At 40.2% G+C, this 19,818-nt stretch overlaps 1 protein-coding gene across 2 annotated transcripts in view; it reads left to right on the forward strand.

Annotated features, from left to right (window-relative positions):
* The first annotated feature begins 1,012 nt into the window (after positions 1-1,012).
* The window catches only part of cdk18 (cyclin dependent kinase 18), a 61,661-nt gene continuing 42,855 nt past the window's right edge, over positions 1,013-19,818 (forward strand). For both annotated transcript variants that reach the window (XM_042499590.2, XM_042499577.2), the window contains exon 1: positions 1,013-1,340. The gene's annotated coding sequence lies outside the window, so the exon portion shown is untranslated. The remainder of the gene's footprint in view (positions 1,341-19,818) is intronic.

A 19,818-nucleotide genomic window follows, 5' to 3' on the forward strand; every position in this document is an offset into this window, starting at 1 on the left:
ACCATTTTGTCAGATGGCCCGTTCCATCAGGAAAGCTGGAAACAGCTTCTGTTCCCAATCTCTGCTCTGGTCACAGCCTCCAGACTCCACTGAGAAAAACACCAACTTTAGCTGAGTGAACATGGAAGCTGCTGGTCTACTGCCGCCTCAGTTTCTGTTTCTAACTTAGTTTGTGTTATTGTGTGACTTTGGCATTTTAAAGGGTTAAATCTGATATATCAAAGTCACACAACAACACAAACAAAATAACTGATTGAGGTGGATGTAGAACAGCGGCTCCTGTGTTAAGCAATTAAAAACGGCTATGTTAACGGCTTCCCGTTGAAAATCACTTATAGAAAGGTAAAGCAGTGAAAATACTTGTACAAGGGCTGACCCGAATACCATTTTCTGGGCTCTGAGGCTTCGTTAATCAACAGCAATTAACTCAAAATCGGGAGTCGACGGGAGCGGGGGGAATGGCTGACAGACACCGTTCCAACACTTTGCACTCCAGGGGTTTGGGTGATGGAGAGACCTTCACAACTTCACACGTGCAGTGAGGGAGCAACAGGGTCTCATCCTGACAGTTTTCTGTGTCAGGAGACAGAGTGCAACAAACTGTTATGTGACAGAGAGCCCTGTGTGCCTCCAACTGCTTGACAGTGGTTAAAAAAACCCACAAACAGTTACACAATGCAACAATGCAAAAATGTCCTCATTTTCCAAAAACCTCCTCACTCTGTTGGATCAAAAACACAGTCCTCACTATGTATCATGTACAATTTTTTTTTTTTAATATTCTTTCACATACACAAACTCACACATATGCTTTCATAGTTCTCACTGGTGTGTGGCAATCCTGTCAACACCAGAGGCTGGCTGAAGAGGAGGAGGAGGAGGAGGACGCAGAGGAGGAGACCTGTGCTATGCTGAGTGGTGATTGGCTGTTGCCATACCAACGACGGAGGGCCGGGTCAGAGACTGGTGAAGGAGGAGCCGAAGGCTGGTTATAAAACCCTTCCCAGCAGCACTTTCTCCTCTCCTGAGCTGTCTCTGTATCTAACATTATTTAGTCTGTTGTGCTGTCTGGCCGTTGAGGCGGCTTGCAGTGTTCTTGCGTGGAGGACGGAGGAAGAGTGGAAGGGTGAGCTGTCAGAGGAACTCGTGGGCAGATCCGTCCATTTTCCCCATCTTCCTGCCGAGCAGTCTGTCAATCACAGTGAGAGAGCTGCCTGCATCTTGTGGATTAATCCCAGTGTGAGTGACACCTGGGTAGGCGACGGAGACCTGAGTGGAGAGGCAGGAGTCTGCTTTCCCCCTCCGACCCTCCTGCGTGTGTGGATGACCTGTGCTCTTCTGTGAGTAGCTCTGCCGCAGCCACATCCACTCACATTTGTCATTCAGACGTTTTGACCTTACAGCATGGGTCAGGGGGCAGAGGAGCTAGAGACAGGGGTGCATTTTGCTGATTTGAAGCTGAACTTGTTCTTTTGTTTGTTTGTTTGTTTTAATAAGAATTCCTCATTGAATCTCTTAGCATCTGAAGGGGTTCTACTGCGCCCCACTGGGGTCTGCTGATTGCCAACTCTTCTTGGTCTGCAGTTTTATCTTGAGGTTGAACTTCACTGGTGCTCAGTATGTAATTAAATTCCAAGGTTACGCCACTGTACATAATATCAAAGTGATGTAAGTAGTATTATACTGTTGCTTGCTAATGAGAGAAATCACATATTGTTCCATGCATAACTATTAGCCATAGTCCTGTCACTAATGGGAATCCCAAATACAAGGTCATGCTGTAGCACTTGTTACTTATGATGACAGTACACACTGTACCTTAAGTTTAAGAGTGTGTCACATGATGAGCATGACGATGTAGTCTCTTTTGTGTCTGAATTTGACATGATTGAAATATAACTGTTGCTTTTGTTTTGGGTCCACTGCTGCCATAAGAACAGCATAAGATATCTGAAACCAACACACCCCCCCAACAACCCACTCACTCATCTACTTCTCTCTTCTCTGATGAGCCTCATGCATTAGTACACACTTGTAAACTGACTCTGGAACAGTAGTCATATAGGAAAGGCCACTCATATAGACAGAAGTCTGTCCATAACCACTGTACACACAACACTGTTTACCTGTAAGGGCCTGCGGGTTGACCTACGTAATTGGGTTTCTGGTGTGTGTGTGTGTGCGCGCATGTGCGCGCGCGCACATGCACAAAACTGGTTCCCTTTTCCATATCTTTGCCATGCGTTGCTTAATCATGCAGAGTTTAGACTGCAGTGAGTACAGAAGTTACTCTTATGGTGAAACGTGTTGCATCTTGAATACACTAAGACCTCTGAATTAATGTGTTTATTAATCATTCATAAAGCTAATTTAGGGTCTTCAAAAGTATAATAGTGCTGTATTAAAGATACTTTGTTGTTTTTATTATATCTTACAACATGCAGTTTTTTTTAAATTAAGTTTTATTTTACACAGCTATGACATTTAATGATTACATTGGCAGATTGTTTAGTTGACCATTTCCAAAAGCAATCATCCAATAATGACATTGCATGTCTGCCAGTCTTTAGCTTTCTCAACATGCATGAGCAGTGTACATGAGGCTTTATAGGACTATATAATATCCCAAGTGTTTGCAGGTTTGTGTCAATTTTTCTTATCTTTCTATAATCAAAATACAAGAGCAAAGGTTTTAAAAAAATGGATTTAACACTGTGTGTTATCTGCACTGGCATAGCTTAAACTGTTAATGTTAGCATGCCGTGCTAACTGGCTTACTTATATTAACTAATGGAGTACCATGTCATTAGCTAACTATGATGTTGGGCAATAGGTTACATCTGAAAAGTTCCCATTAAAAACAAACACATTTCCTACGTGGAAGCCAGTATGGCTATAACTAGTGTGGGGAATTACAAAAGTAATATGTTATCTTAGTATATTTCTTTTTAGCAGTAACAAAATAATATAACATGTTGCCAACAGGATTTGGGTAATTTTATTACATTTACAATGTCACGTAATGCTTTACCACAATGAATAAAGTGTTTACGTTTTTAATATATCCACAATGTGCAATTTCTGCTGGTGAGCTATCAGAAAATATATCCCCCAATGTTTTTCTGTGTCTTGTCATGTCATTATAGTTTACGTCATAGAAGGGTGCTGGTGATTGGCACAGTATGTTGGTTAATCAAATGAATTAGACAAATGTAATTTTGTAGTTCCATAAATATTGACTGTCTGTTTCATATCTTGCATCACCTCACTACTATTTCAAGTTAAATGCAGAACACTGAATTTGGACCCCAACTATGCTGACTTTAGGATTAATACAAAATGATAATAATATGCCAAACGTCATAATGTTACCAAACTGTCATTTATTCTTTTTGTCTGTTCAATAGTTTGTCAGTCTTTGGCAGCTTTCAATCTATATTTAATGTTTCAATTGTTCATAATCTTAATTCCAGATATATGATGTGTACCTGCCTCAGTTGATAATAGTACAGTTACATTTTTTAACAGTCAGCCTTTTGCCTCTGAGAATGGTTGATACTGTAATTTTGAGTCCAAAGTAGCAATCTTTTGCCTTAAGATGCTACAGCTGAAGCACAATGGTTATGTTTACATAAGCAGCTTATTATTGAGTCCCTGATTCATCGCGCAGCCCTGGGCCCACTCAGCCATGATAATGCGAAGATAGACCCTACCATATTTAACAATAGCCCTGGCACCAGCACTAAACCCCACTCACAGATGAACAAACACATGCAAACATTTGGTCAAACACAGCAAATGGATGGCAGTTTGCGTTTCACACAGCACTGAGTCTCCCGGCTACTGTGATGAAACACTGAAAGGTTTATTTTCACAAAAAAAGCTTGTCTTCTAAAGCATTTAACCTATCATCGCCCAAATCGGCTCTTATTTGTATCCAAAAGGCATTACAATGGCTGTGTTCTGGTGGCATAGTCTGCTGTTCAAACAACACAAAGTTCACCAATGTCAGATATCTTTGTGTTGTAGTGTTTTTCTATGAAAGAGTGAACTGTGTGGGCAGTGTGCATTTGTATTTGCAGGTCACTGACACTATGAAATGCAGGTGAAGCACGTTTTCTTTTATTGTTGCCATTTTGAGATGCCAGCATGCAATATTGTAAGTAGGTCCAAGGAACATTTGTGTTGTTGTAACTTTCCAATCTCTAAAGTTAATCTGCAAGAAAACGCACGCAAGCTATACCAGTACATTATTGCTCTGTTTTCATCTGACAATACTTCTTCTTTGGTTACTGCACGGTTGAATAAAGTGTAATAAACCCATTGTTTAGTGACAGCTAGCAAAGTAATTTAGTAATTTTTCACATTAATAAAGTCTCGCATGATGCACTGCAGTTTTCTCACATAGATTCACAGTTACATTTACATACAGTGTACAGTCAGTGTGTTAATGCAGTTCCTTTCTCTTAAAACATTTGCAAAGCCACTTTTTAATGGCACAATATTATCATCCATGTTTACTAGCTTGCATCTTCCTCCTTGTCTTTGTTGGCTCATAGAGAACTCTTGTAACGAGTCCTAAAACCTAGACATGAGTTAACATTTCAGCACCTTCAGTTTCCTTGTCTCAAAGTCAACAGATTTTTTTGAATGGGTTTTTGGTTAAAAGCCTGAAATGCAGTTTCTGCTGGCAACAGTGTATCAAAAACATAAGGCATTGCATAATGCAAAGTGGAAGTAAACATTAGTACCAAGATTATATATATAATTTATTACCTACAATGTTTTGTTCTGTTATTACCCATATTTGTTTTTATCTAAAAAAAAGCATGGACCGATTACTAATGAGACCAATACACATTCTTGTTTTCCAATGATTTCTCATCCGACATCTCTTTTTTTGCCTTCTTCATCTTCTCTTTCCAACACGTAGAACATGACGTGCCCACTGATGTCTTCACGCTTTGCACTTCAGGTTAAGAAAATCCTGCTGTTTTTTGGTTCCAGTTTAGAACCAACTTTTCTCGCACCAAACCAATGTATTTTTGCTCAAAATGCTCCGAAAGGGTCAAAATTAGGAGCTGGGCGGGCACCGGTACAGAACTCATTGCATGTTGTTGGGTAAGGGGTTATAGTGTTTCTCAAGTTGGACATCACGAAGCAGACTCGTGACCAAAGTCATTCATCTCTAGAGCGGTATTTATTACTTGTTGACATAACAGATCTGCCTCAGTTGCTGTATGTTGTTATGAAAGTTGTTGTTACTACAGTATTGCACTGTGGGATATTTGTGTTGACGTGATGTCCAGTGTTTGCATACAATTGTACACCACAAATGGTGTGCAATTCATGTGCTATTGGTTTCATAGTTGGGTTTGGACACTAAAACTAAAAAAACTACTAAGGGCCTATGTCCGTTGGCATTTTCAGTTGTTCCCGTTGAGAAGCAGGCGTCTCGAGAAAAAACGTTGCACCTGGCCTTGATTTTCAGAATGCTCTGCCGTTTTTGTGCAGCCACTTCAAGCACTTCCAGTTGAAAATCTTGGAATTTTTTGCAAGGCTACTAACAAAACAGAGACAGAAAGGACTGTCTGTGGAGGCAGATCAGCAGGTGGACACTGGATGATGCTGGTGAATGTTGTGCTTTTTCTCACCGTACCGGTGTAAGCTTGTTCACTGTGTTGTCAGCCCTCTATTAACGTAGTGTCATGTTAGCTTACTAGCTAATGTCATGCTGAGATTTTGTTGTCATAGAAACAAAACCCACATGCAGGCTTTTTGTCTGATTGTTAAGGTTCAACACGTCGGTACTGATGTGCTTTAAACATAAAGCTTTTGTTGGCATTTTTATAATCCTCAGAGAGAGCATCATAGAAACAATTAACAGTTATCTTAGCTCAAGATCAGTTTACTAGCTTATGCAGCATTCAACCCCATTTCACAGTGTTTACTCCTACAATTGATAACTCCCTTATAATTTGTCATATTATAGTAACAGAATATCGCAAGATATCACCAGTGGTACATTTGATATATTGTTTAACATGATCAAGTTTCCTCTCAGTGCCAGATCATGGTTAGATACGGTCTTTGTGTGCAGTAGCTACTCCATCCCATTTCACTGCCGCTGCCAGGGTCACACTGAATTACTAAAAAAAGATCTAAAGGGCCTCAAGTGTTGCTGGGCATGCTTTCCTCACTCACGTCCATTCTGCTTCAAAAGCTCTTCACAGGTGGGCGGGCAGTGCATTCACAGCAGAGCTATCCAGCTAATTTAAAAATGTCTACGCTATATGTGGTTGCTAATCCTGTATAAATAATTATGTTGTTTTCAAGGAAAGCTGGCAGACACACATGCTGTAACAGGAACTGTCTGGTGGAGAGAAGCTGTCTGATAATTTTAATAATTGGTTTGGCATCCTGAAGTCAAAGATTCAATTCACTGGGCAGGAGGTTAGCCAGTGTGTTCTTTAACTGCTGGGCTAAGTGCTGTGTTTGGGCGCTTTACATAATAACATCCCTCTTTCTCCCAAGTTGCTAGTCTAGGGCTGCAGCTGTGATGGCTTATTAGAGGTTGGCTCGCGCACTGACATAGGCAGAAGCCACCTTGGGAAATGTATTATGTGTTGTGTGCAAGTGGTGTAAGGTAAGCTGTGAGTCACAGAGCTGCTCCTGTCAGAAGCGGGACCGCAAGCCAAAACCTGAGGGAAAAGTCCCAACAACTCACACGTCGGAATAATCACACACACATAATGTGATGTAAAGCAATCTGACAGATGCAAAGGTCTGAAACTCTGACACATGTTTCTGACATTAAAACTGAAAAAGATTTGTATCTGCACTATTAAGTCATGTGTAACTAATTTAATGGTGGTGGTTTGTTTTGTCTGCAGTCAAATCATTAATAAGAAATTCAGAATGTTTCTTTTAGCGAAAAAAAAAATCTCCAAAATGCAAATAGATTAAACATCTGCCAACCATGCAGAGGTTAGATTCATGAAATACATTTTGCCCAGCTGTACTGTAAGTGTTTGCAACATTAAGCTTGTGAAGATTAACCAATACTTAAACATCAGTATACAACCACAGATAAAAGCCACCTACCTCCTAAAGAAAATTCCAAATTGAGAAGAAATCAGTGATGGGCTTTTCGAATAACTTCAGTAATTGCACTGTGCTATTACATAGTTCTTGAATACTTGCAAAAAAAATGTCTAATGTATGAAGAGGAATTTATATTGGCCAAAAATGGAAAACAGGTACAATTTGGAATTTATGTATTAAACAACTAGGCCTCAATTGGCTTTCTAAACCATAAGTGCAAAGTCAATATAAGAAAAACTTTCCTTTGCTAGACACAGTGCTGAAGGACCATCTCCAAGCTGCTCTCCTCCGGGTCAGCTCAGCATCTGCAGTTTTTAACTATTTTAGATTTAAAAAAAAAAAAAAAAAAGAAAGAAAAGAAAAGAAAAGTTGTGTTAACATCTTGATGGTTGGGTGGCAATTACTCTATACCTTGACCAAATACTGACATCCAAATTGAGTACTTAAGTGCTCATGCCCACCCGTAAAAGAAATGGCCTACTCTGCTGTGTATTTTCCATTTACAGTTTGCAATATAACCACTAATCTTGCTACTAGCTGCTGGGAAGGCTGAGGTGTAAGAGCGGGTCATCCTCTAACCCGAGGGTACGAGTTCAATCCCCAGCTCCTCTGGTCAACACATCAAGGGACCCTTGGGCAAAATACTGAACCCTAAATTGCTCCTGCTGACTGTTCCATCAGTGTGTGAATGTGTATGAATGGTAAAAAACCATACCAGTAGCCCCTGCCATCAGTGTATGAATGTGTGTGTGAATAGGTAAATGTTACTTGCAGTGTAAAAGTGCTTGGAGTTCTTGAACAACTAGATAAAGCACTACACACATGCAATTCCATTTACTCCCCCCAAAAAAGTAGTAAGTGGATAAAACAATCAGCACAAGGCAATTCATGTTAGTGGTAGCTGCTAACAAAGGCCAAGGCCAAGGCCATGTTGCCTTGTTGAAAATACCACATTTACTGAACCTAATCTTTATAAAAAAAAACATTTTAGTAGAAATTGTATACTCCTTAGTAAAACAGTTTAACAGTTGGGGGGCATTGCTAATGTAGTATGTGTCCAGATATGTATCAAATTGCATGGAAGGGAAAGATACATGAATGCTTCTGAAGAACTGATGTGGCTGCCGCGATACATATCAGGGAAGAGGTGAGTTCAGGGGAAGCGATATTATCACGAGTACACACACGGTGCGACTGCTAAGCCCTGTAAGTCCACAAACACAGATGCTTGTGGCATTCAGTGTTTATGACAGGGAAAGTTAAAACTACTCAGAAAAAGTTCAGAAAACTGTGGCTGAACTTAATATTTCTTCCTGTCAGCAGGAAGTTCTCCAATCTTATTTTACAGTTTGGCCTTTTGGCCTTGCTCAAGCAATTTCATGCTTTCAGTCACAACGGACGTCGATTAGACTGAGACTGTCTGGGGATGATAACTGTCTGTGTAGCTGCTCTCCCCTCTTCCAAAATAAATAAATAAATTTCTCCCACTTTCTTTGTCTTTTTATCTCCTGACTCTTCCTCTTTGATTCCCTTTCTTCTCTTGTCCTTTACCCCTGAAACTTTTTCCTTTACAAACCCCTGCTTTTCTCACCCCCATGAGAGCAATTTGCTGTTTTGTTTTTGGGGTTATTTTGCAGCTAAAATTACCAGCAGAGACATTTTCAATTTGAGATGTGCCTCACACACCTTGAAACATCAATGACCACTTGCGTTCGTATTTTGGAAGGTTGAGCTCAGGTGTTGACAGCCTATAGACAGAGAAGAGACACTGATAGAGACAGTAAAGCAAATTCTCAGCAAACAGTAGGTGGGTTTCCATAATGGATTTGTGCAAAACTTAGGTAATATTTTGGAAATGTCGATAAATCAAATTGCGAGATGACTGAGTTTCCATTTAGTGATGTTATGCGACTTCTCACACGATAACATTCTAAGAAGCATGGCTGATTACATTTCTTTGACATTTGTATGACTGTCCGAATATATTAGCAGCCAGCAGATTTTCGAGCTTCATCATGGAGCTTTGACCGATCATGCAGGTGCTCTTTTGTTAATTCTCTGCATCTTTAAGACTTTAAGTCACCATCAGCACAAGGCTAAGGTCGAGACAGCAGGAAAACACCCACTCACATGAACTCCTACAATATGGACATATGTGCAAGAGTATGTGTGGATGCAGCAGATTCACAGATAAAAATATGTGTGAAGTAACACCAACAACATGAAAGCAACCCGTTCAGCAAGATTAGCTTTAGCCTTTATCTTTGGCAATAAGCACTTGTGTGTGGTGTTTTTTTTTACTGCACTTACCACAGGTTGTCTGATTTTTCAGGCATGATGACTATTACAATGTTGCTCATGCTGTTACCTACTTGGACTTCTGACTGACCCACTTCAATTTTTGTCCATATAAATGGACATAATACAAAGCCAATGTGCAAATGTGCTTTGTGGACATGCAGGTTTATGACCATGTCCACAAGACACAGCCCTGCTTCAGGTCAGGTATCCAACATGTATGAAATGTCTCAAAATAATAACTTTAATGTTCTGCCTAACTGAAATTTTTGAACAGCGCATGGTTATTATAGGATTTGTGGTTTCAGGTTGGGCCACAGATTTTGTGCTGACTGGTCAGTGTAGGTTGCGCAACCAGTTCGTCATATGTGTGGGTGATGAGGCAGGTTTGTCTTGAAAATCAGACCCATTCAGGATTCCACCTCAAGAGTTCTTGTTACGGGGTGCTGGGGTAGTGGGGTTGTTATTAAAAGCCATTTTATCTAAGATCCATCTATGACCACATTGTTATCATTAACCATATTGTCAGCCGGAAGTCAAGCACATCCTCAGTAGGCATTGGGCCTCCAGGGTTGTGCATAGTCACTGATTCCTTTTCCAATTGTCATTGATAAAATCTCCTAGATTTGGAGAGTGTAGTAGCTGCAGGCAGTGGTAGTCGGGGATGTTTTGTTGCAAGTGTTTGCAAGTGAACTCTTATTCCTCATTCCAACTTTGGATCACTTTTAAAAATAAGGAAAATGTCATAGAGGACAAAGCTAAGGAGACAGCTCTCTGGGATCCATGCTGAGGTCCTGTGCAAACAACATTGTATGAAAAAAATATTCACTTGAAGCTAGTGTTGTGAAGCAGTTGGGTGCCAACGATGTGGGATTTGGCAAAATAAATGCGGGGTCATCCAGCAAATCCATTAAACCTGGTTCAGTCATCCAGCATTTACTGCATTAGCCATTCACTTATGTACAAGTACACATTCCAGTTACCTCAAGATGAAAAGAAAGACATTAAACTTCAGAACAGTGAAATTCTGGCCCAGCCCAGTCGCCAGAGGAAAATGTTGGTATTGTACATTTTTGCAAACCATGAATATGTTACATTTGAACGTTTTCGTGAGTGTCATTGTAAGGTGGAGGTACATGACACCTTGGCAAGATGCCTGCCAAGCTGCAAACCACTTTTCAAGACCAACAAAAACAGTTGTTTTTTAAGCATGTCATTGCTGTATCTCCAGTATATTTTAAACCATCAAACAGGGATGTTTTTTAAGACGTGTTGCTGGATTTTCACTAAGGAAGGTGCCACAAAAAACATTGGTTATTTCACCAAGATATCACAGCATTTCCAGCTGAGATTTTGCCACCAAAACCTTGTATAACTTGATCCTTTCGCAACCATAATCAAGTAGTTTTGGGGCCTAAATCTAATCAACGTTAAACATAACATTGTTGAATCGTGAAGAAACGCACAGTTTCAACATATCTGCTGCATAAAAATGTGCAAATGTTAGGTAGCATGGTTTGCAAAAATGTGTAATGCCAACATTTAGATGCATGAATGGATGATTAGAATTTACTCTGATGCACCAAGCACATGGGAGACAGAAACAAAAGAGCTACCATGACACGTGTGGCCTGTTGCACAAACCACGGTGGCCTGTGATACAACAGGCCAGTCTGATGTTGACCCCGGCGCTGTTGTTATTCACTCACAGCCACTGGACACAGTGGGCCTACTGTTCACATGGGAGCAGGGGGTGACATGCAGACGGACACAGAGAGGAAGACAGAGGGTTTTATTGTTGCTGTCAACACTGAATTTTTCTGCCTGTGACAGCTCCATTACGATATCCTCAGTAAAACTGTACTGAGCGAGAATCTGAGGAGAAGCAAGTTAAATGAGAAGCCAAGGATTTTGAGAGATAAACAAATGAAGAAAATACGAGGCAGAGAAAAGCAGAGTGTGATGTATAGCCATGTAGCAAAGCAAATAATGCAGTGATTGTTGTCTAGTGAGGCCTGACTGCAACAAAAGAAGGGATGGAAGGAAACAAAAGCTCATCTTTATTACAGCACGGACACAAAGAGAGAGAGAATGTGACATCATATTTCTGACTACAGTCTTTGTGTAACATATAACAAAGATGTCAAGCAAAAGTGTGCTGGAGTTTTCATAATTGATTAGAGGGACATGGGCACAAGCTCAAGGCTGGTTACTATCTGTCAGGGCTTTAGTTTTTCTCCACAACACTGCACAGAGAGGTGTCTGGCAGAATTGATTATCAGAGTAGGACAGTGGGAAGGGTTTCATCTGTCTCTTGAATCATCGCACTCATTGCAGATGGGGCTGAAGCCAAGTCTCTGTAACATGCATAAGAAGAATGTTTAGGGTGCAACTGCAGCCTCTAAGGTAAAAGCAAGGAATTCAAAACTGGCTGTAGTCCCAACTTCCTCTTTAGTTGGACTATGTTTTTTTAAGCATTTTTTAAGCACTGTATAAAGATGGACGACATACCAACAAGTGTAACTTTTCAGTCTTGATCGCCCCCTGGTGTCAGACTGCAGTGTAGGTCATAAAGCCCGCCCCTCCATGTTAGTGAATGGGGCATAGGCCAAACTAAAAACTCAAAGTACATGCCAAATGCATTTTTTCTAAGGATGGTTTCTGTCACTGAATGTAGATCTCATCACTCTCATGTTTGTTGTTGTTATAAGTTTGGTTTTAATGAGTTATTCAGTCGTTCAAAAGGGGATTTTCTGCGATGATTGACAGCTGTTACAGCCAAACTATACACATGCATTCAATGGGGCTGCTCGCGATTCTTGGACAGATGTTTTGGCGTCAACTCCCCCACAGTGGATGTCGCTACTGCGCAGACTTCTCTCAATGACATCACCATTGCATCTTGGATATTTTAACCCCACTAAAGCATAGTGGGGGTAAGTGGGGGCGTGTCATCCATCTTTATATGCAGTCTATGATTTAAAGGCAACAATCCTATTGAGGGCAGAGTTTATCTCAAAGTTTTGTTTTGAATTCATGAGAATATAATCTGCTGATGATCTGACCTTCACAAAGCTCTGTGTGTTATTGACTCAACACGGATATGATCATCCACAAACTCAGCTGATGTTCAGGCGTTGTGGGTCTCAGTTTCTTTGACCCCTCCTGCATCAAAATTCTGTCTAATGGAGAAAATGATTGCTTTCAGATGACAATGTGGAGGGTGTTGCTTGTCGTTGTCCTGCCATGCAGTTTCCCTCAGACCCACTGACCCTTTTAGCATTCTTTAAAGTTTTTTTTTTTTTGCAAACGCTGCTCTCATCAATCTTGTTTGCAGCAGCAGGCAGCTGTTTTCAGAGAAAATGCTCTCAAGCATTTACCATGAGACTCACACAGTTGAAACTCACATGAACAGACAGACAAAGTGGCACAGCACAACCTTCACTTTATTGGCAAGAAAGTAGGTGATATGCGTGTACGTGAAATTTTTAGCTAAAGCCAGCTAGCTTTTGGCTAAGCATTAAGACTGGTTGTGGGGGAAACAGCTAGTATGTCTTTTTCCAAAAGTAAAAAAGTAGCACATTGAAAGTTCACTTATTATCACATTTTGTTTAATACATATGAAATCTAACAGAACCTGTTGGCTATTACCTCCCGTCCTTATGCTAAGCCAGTCTAGCCAGCACATATCCCGAGATGGTTTTCCTATAATCTTTATATTTGCAACCAGAGAAAAGCACAATTTGTACATTTGTTTTCTCTGTCAATGAAGTCAAAAACTTCCTTGAACAGAATTCAAAAAATAGTCTTTTAGATTGTAATGAAACATGCAAGGTCTGCTATACAGAATTATTTTAAGACCTGAGGCAAACTTCATTCAGCCATGTACTTCATGATTCACAAAGCTAAGGAACTTTATCTCAGTTACTTACAGAAACAGCTGAAGGCAACTCTAGCTTAACAGTTTACCTGCTGATTTAATTTATAAATTCTGTATGAACTCTGTAAGCGCCCATTATGTAGTGGATTTCTGCATGTTATTGACAAAGACCTGCATTATCTCCATTATATGTCTGTGTTGTTGTTGGACCGTGGCTGGATAATGGCAGCAAAAATTGGATTAGCTGCATTACAGACTAAACACACCAGCTGTTTAACCGTGATTCTTTCTCACCACTCTGGTTCTGTGAAGCAACGCTGTCACCACCATTCGTCTCCTTTAGGGAAAATTTGTCTGCATGTGTGTGTTTGCATGTGTGTGTACACACACAGTTGCACAAGCACAGCTGTATTTTCAGTCTACATGAACTACTGGAGCACACAGTAATGTAACCTCAGGCCCAAGGTCAGTTTTAGTACGTATGACCCATCGCGCACACACACAGATGAAACAGACAGATGTGTGCATGTGCTTCTCTGTATATCTCTCTCTTACACTCACAGAGACACGCACAAATTGTCCAATGGCATTGAAAAAAAGCAAGGTATGAGAAAAATGAGAGAACAAAGCAATGTTAGGAGGATTTCCTCACATTAATTGTGATGAATTCATTTCTGAGTGATGTAACTAAACCACTCTTTGCTCGCAGTCAAGTGTTTGATCTCTGTTGTGAGGCTGAAAGCAGCTCTTGCTCATTTCTTTTTTGTAGTCTGAAAAGCTTTGCACATGAAACAAACATATGACTGTGTCATTAAACATTTAGATGCATTCCCTCCTCACTTAGTGTCTCCGTGTAGGTACAGTATAGCCTGTCCATGCATCTCTGCTGTTAAAATTTTACTTTATAGTTTGTGTTACTGTGATGCCAGGTCACAGCTGAAATGTTTTTTAAACCATCAACATAAGTACCTCAAGGTTTTTACTATTATGCGTCCTTTTCCATTGCACAGAAAACCCACTAACATCTGTTAACATCTGGATTTTTAATTTAATAAGAAGGTTACAACCAGCATGAGTATGACTCCACAGTTTTAATGGGTATTTATCAGCTCCAGCTGGTGAGATGCAATGAAGTATCACCACAAAATGCTGTTTATGCCCAAGCAGCACTCAAAAATCATTTCAAACTTAGTGTGCACTGAGTTTGAGAGAGAGGCTGAATAAGTAACAGATAAAAATAGAACCATCGTAACATTTTCACTGGCTTCCGTGCTACTGTTTACTTACCTGTTTTCCACCCTGTCTGTGACTTTAAGGGTGACACACTAGTAAAAAAATAAAGGTAGAATTGCACATATCTCTACTGCTGAGCCGTGTACACTGCTCCAGTCTACTGGCAATGGGAGGGAGTCCATCGCCTATTTTTAATTTTTTTCTATCTCCATATTTTCTGTATAGGCACCCAATTGCAGAGGAGAGATGTAGATGGAGTAGATGCATGTCGGTGTATGTGAATGGTCATGTGATTTGCATTTTCAGACATATTAGTATGGACGGAGATTATTTCTGAAACAGGGCTTCACTTTCAAACAGTATTTAAAAGTGAAAACATAGTGTGGATGTAGCCTTAGTTGCTCCCTGCATCTCTGTCTTTGCTCCCTCCCTCCTGACCCTCGCAGAGATCACAGCTTGTGTTGGCAGCCCGTCGGGCTGTCAGAAACAGGAAGCTGCTGTGCCAGGTTTCGCTGGAGAAACACAGCGGTCAGATGAAGCTGTGGTCTCACTGTTAGTGGGCTAATGGTTTGTCCTGTCACTGCGCCAGAGCGTTTTTTTCTTTTTCTATCTTTTTTTTAATGGAATCTCAGGGTCAATCAGTCATTCATTCAGTTTCATCAAACTGGGCAGAGGGGAAAAAAGGGAAAGAGAGAGTTAGAGAATATTTGCCTGCGGTTTTAAATCTGAGCACATGCACATGTGAACTCATCCCTCAGCATGAGTCAACGGTTGTGTATCCTCATGCCTGTGCTGTATGCCTTATATGTAGATAGATTGTTGAGTGTGTCATATTTTCTGATGACTGTGCCCACTGACCTGTATAAAACAGTGAAGCCCATCTAAACAGCCCCGCATCTTTTCCATTAGCTGGCCCCATTCTAAATGAGTACACATGAGGGGGGTTGTGTATATTCATTTAGCCGGAGCTGCATGGGTCACTGGACAAATGACATATGGCTTTTTACTGAATCAAACACACTCCTCCTCGAACCCCTCAGAGGCAACCACCACTGAACTGCTCCACCAGATTTGGTCCTTGGCCAAAAGAACAATATTTTGTTTGTATAGGGCAGTTCTTATTTTTATCCATTCCTCCCACTGCAATAGCTCCAAGTTACTCACTGTGTTTTCATGTACTTATGTAACTGGGTTACTGTTGCATTTCAGCATTTCTTTAACGTCGCAAATGAGAAACCTGGTTTCAATGAGGGAAGGGCATGATACTCAGAGCTAGATATCTCCTTGAGAAAGTAGTTTTCTTCTTGGCAAACTTCCCTTTCTTAAACTTGAGTGTCCCTTTTTTTAATTATTCTTTGTCCTCTCTAAATTTTAAATTTTGCGGATCTGTGAACGCAGCACAGACAGAGCTTTCCATGAGTTCTCTTTTCCCTCAGGAGCAGTTTGAGGAACTTGAGTTGCTGGGCAGATCTTTCTCTAATATTCACTCAGATCAATGGATAAGAAGGGCAGCCACTGCAGAGGGAGTGAAAGCAAACTTTTAGACACAGCACAAATAATAGTGATGTTTCACTTTCATGTGCCTGACATTCTGCTGCTCTGTCTGTGCCCAGAGTACGCTCTGTGCCCTGAGAGGTCCAACGAATAACCAAACAGTATGTATAATCCATTAGTGCTCCTAATGAACAGTCCAGCACCAAAAATATAAAATCAACACAGGGTAGCAGAAGTTTTGAACATGGCCATAGATAAATGACGAGTTTGGAATAAGAAAGAAAGAACAGGCTGGACAGACTAACACTCTAATGTGGTTTTCTGTCAGTCGTTAGCTCTCCAACTACAGTAGGTCACCAGATGTGTGTCGTCCCCATGTCCTTAGGTCACTTAAACTGATTTCCGCTGGTAACCTGGCTTCTTGTGTGAATGTAAACATGATTTGGTGGGACTGTACTTGCGTTGTCACAGTACCTTGTGGAATTACTAACTTCTATACAGTGTCTTGAAAAATATGAATATTTGATATCATTTTGATACAGTATCATAAAGTTGACATTTAGGGCATGACATTAATTTCTTTTAATTAACAGATAAATATAACACAGCTATAACATGACAAGAACGTGTCTTTTCTTGGTTAGTAGCAAAGAACAGCAGAATGACTGCAGTGAACATTAATAATAAGAGAGAGCAAGAGACAAGCTAGTGGTGTAATCATACTGCTGAAAGCGAGTATCAGAACAGTTTCAAATCATCAGAATCACTATCAATACATCTGTATTTGCAGACAGATTGTACATTTACTTCAAAACTACAAAATAATCTCATATCAGTAAGTTTTACTGCCTCTGATGAATAAATGTGGCTAATGTGGTATGTGGTATTTTCACACTAGAAAGTTACTGATGCAGCCCAAACTTCAGTCAAAGACACGCAGCAGGGCTGTTGCCAAGATTCTAAAAAATGCAGAGGTAATGAGTCACAGTACCCCCATTACAGCCTCACTCTTTTGAAATTTTGCCCAGACATAAAATGCCGTAAAAAAGAAATGTCTTATCATCTGAGCTGTTCAATTCAGTTTTCTGTAAACACTATTTCACTAAATGAGGTCTACATGCTGCTTCAAAGCTTTCTCCACATTGCGAGGAATAAAATGATAGTTAACTTTTTTTGCTGTCCTAAAGACATATGTAAAAAAAAAAAAAAACAACTACAAAAAAAACCCTTCAATTGGCCCTTAAAAAGTTCCACTATTTTAAACTGTGAGACCTCTAAACAAAACAACAAATTGAGCCTCTTAAAACAACTCATATAAGCGTACAATGCTTCATTTAACAGTGTGGTGATTTTCCACTGCTCAATTTAAGTGTTCAGCACAAAAACAGCTTGATGTTAGGAAATGATTGTGATCATGGTTAAAGGAAATGTTCACTGTTGGTAGAACACATAAATACTTAAATTACCACCTGGTGGTTGTGTGCCTCAGTTCACCAGTCAAGTTGCACTCACAGTTTACATCCATGTCTGTGAAAAGATGGATGCTTCACACACAGCTTCCCCCCAACAGCAAAGAAGATCTGTACAATCAGCACATTTTCAAGGTGGGCACCCAAAATTAGAGTCACCAATTTAGTATCTGACTTAATGTCTCCCCTTCTGTTCCTGAGATATGATGTTGAGTAATGGCCAGAGAAGTTTCGCAAAACATTATGATGTCACAGTGAAGTGGACCTTTGACCCCTCGGATATAAAATGTCATTACTCCTTAATTTTATTTAATCAGACATCTGCTGGAATTTTTAGCACATGAATATTTACATGCTTTATTAGGTCACATTAACCTTGACCTTTGACTCTTTTAACATCAAATTCTAATCAGTTCATTCTTGGGTGCAAATGAACATTTGTGCCAAATTTGTGGAAACTTCCTCAATGTCTTCTTCAGAATTTGCTGTCACAAGAATGAGGCAGATGCAAGGTCATAGTGACCTTGACCTTTGACCACCGAAGTCTAATCAATTCATTGTTAAGATTGAGTGGACGTTTGTGCCAAATTTAAAGATATTCCCTCAATACATTCTTGAGATATCAAATTCACAAGAATGAGACAAATGCTGCAGCTATATCACTGTCTACAGGCAGGTCGAACAGTGCTTGTTTTAGCCATTTCCGAACATAATTCTTCCTTTTATTTAAGATTATTTGCTGAAAATTTGGAAGTCTTGGCTGCAGCCTTGTGGCACTTGTCCTCAATGCTGGGAGTGTTTTCCGTAAATACACATCACATGACTGTGCTTTTATCTGTAATATTAGAGATGCTTTTGTATGAATGGCCCACTGTCAACTGACTGTATTTTGGAGGGTTGTCATGTGAAATTCATGAGAAAATAAATGAAAGTTAGATACATCCAGCAAACATTTACAAAACCAAACCAACCAAACAGAAAGATATAAACCCGCATGGTGATGCATGAGATGGTGATAGCAGCTGAGAAAGACAAGCAGAAATCAGAGAGGAATGGGGATTGAGATGAGAGTTGGAGCAAACATGATGTAACAAGTGACATGTAGTAACATGAAGTGATTCAGGCACGAAATGGCCATCAGGAAGGTCGGGAATACTCCATGGGATTGTCTTGTGAGGGTTTGTCTTTTTTTCCCAACCTGGACATAATATATATTTTGTAACAATTTATTTTGAAAACCTCACACGTATGATTCCACTTACTTTGCCACGTCCGTCACTAGCTCTCCCCGTCAGCTCTGTCTGGGTTAAATGCATATATGAGTGTCAGTATGTGAGCGGACTACAGTTGTAGGCTGATTTGACCACAGAGATGCAAGTGACGGCTGGCTTGACCGCAGTTATTTTAAGAACGTGCCCTGCAGGCTACTCATTGCCTCTTTGCAGGCGACGAGGCGCTTGCAGGCACCATGAGCACCAGCTAAGCAATTGATTTGTTGAAAACTTAGTGTAATTATTATATTTGAATATGTAGTGTGAATAAAGTGAGCCTCCTGGTCTAATTTATTTTTATTTTTTTTACTTTGAGAATGATACTAAATACTGCGGATTGACTACAAGCATTCAGAGCCTAAAATTGTACCCTTTTTCCAAACAGAGGAGTCTGTTGTCTACAAAATAAATGAAGCACACCGCCAGTTCTCCACACACGCTGTCTGTTGCCATCAGTTGTCTTACTCATGACCCTACCAATTAAGTTGTTCAAGAGGGCAAAAAAGAGAGGAAAGTTAATAAAGAGAGGCTCGGAGAGGGGGCTGGTACATTTCTTTGTATCCTGTTTAGAAAAGCAGAACTTTGGATCCTTTTTCAAACACCAGAGCTGAGTGTGGATGAAAGGAGAGAAGAGAAAGCAAGTGAGGACAAGGTTAGTGTAAAAAGAGAGAGCAGTCTCTGTTCTGGGCGAGACCCTGAAAACAGCTAACATGTTGCATGTTGACCACTTCTGGCTGAACACAAACATGCAGTTTTGTTGATGGCACATATTACTCATTCAAAGGTGGGCAGACCTGTTAAAAGAAGAAAAGAAATTGGTTTTGAAGATTCTGTTTGGATTACATTCTTGGCCATGACTTGAGTGTGAACTGTAAACAAGAAGGAATGTCTGCACAGTGAAACTCACTACATTTTGAGTCATTTTTTAGTCATGACTGACAAATATTTGGAAATGAAGTTAATTTAGATATGCATGTGTGTTTCTTCTGCTCTCATCGAACGCTGCAAGGAAAGCTTTATTGGTCAGTCTCCCATATTAATATTTACATTTGAAACATTTTACTGAGGC

This window comes from Plectropomus leopardus, chromosome 2 (genome assembly GCF_026936395.1).
Source record: "Plectropomus leopardus strain MGB_pleo_1.0 chromosome 2, ASM2693639v1, whole genome shotgun sequence".
NCBI lineage: Eukaryota > Metazoa > Chordata > Actinopteri > Perciformes > Serranidae > Plectropomus > Plectropomus leopardus.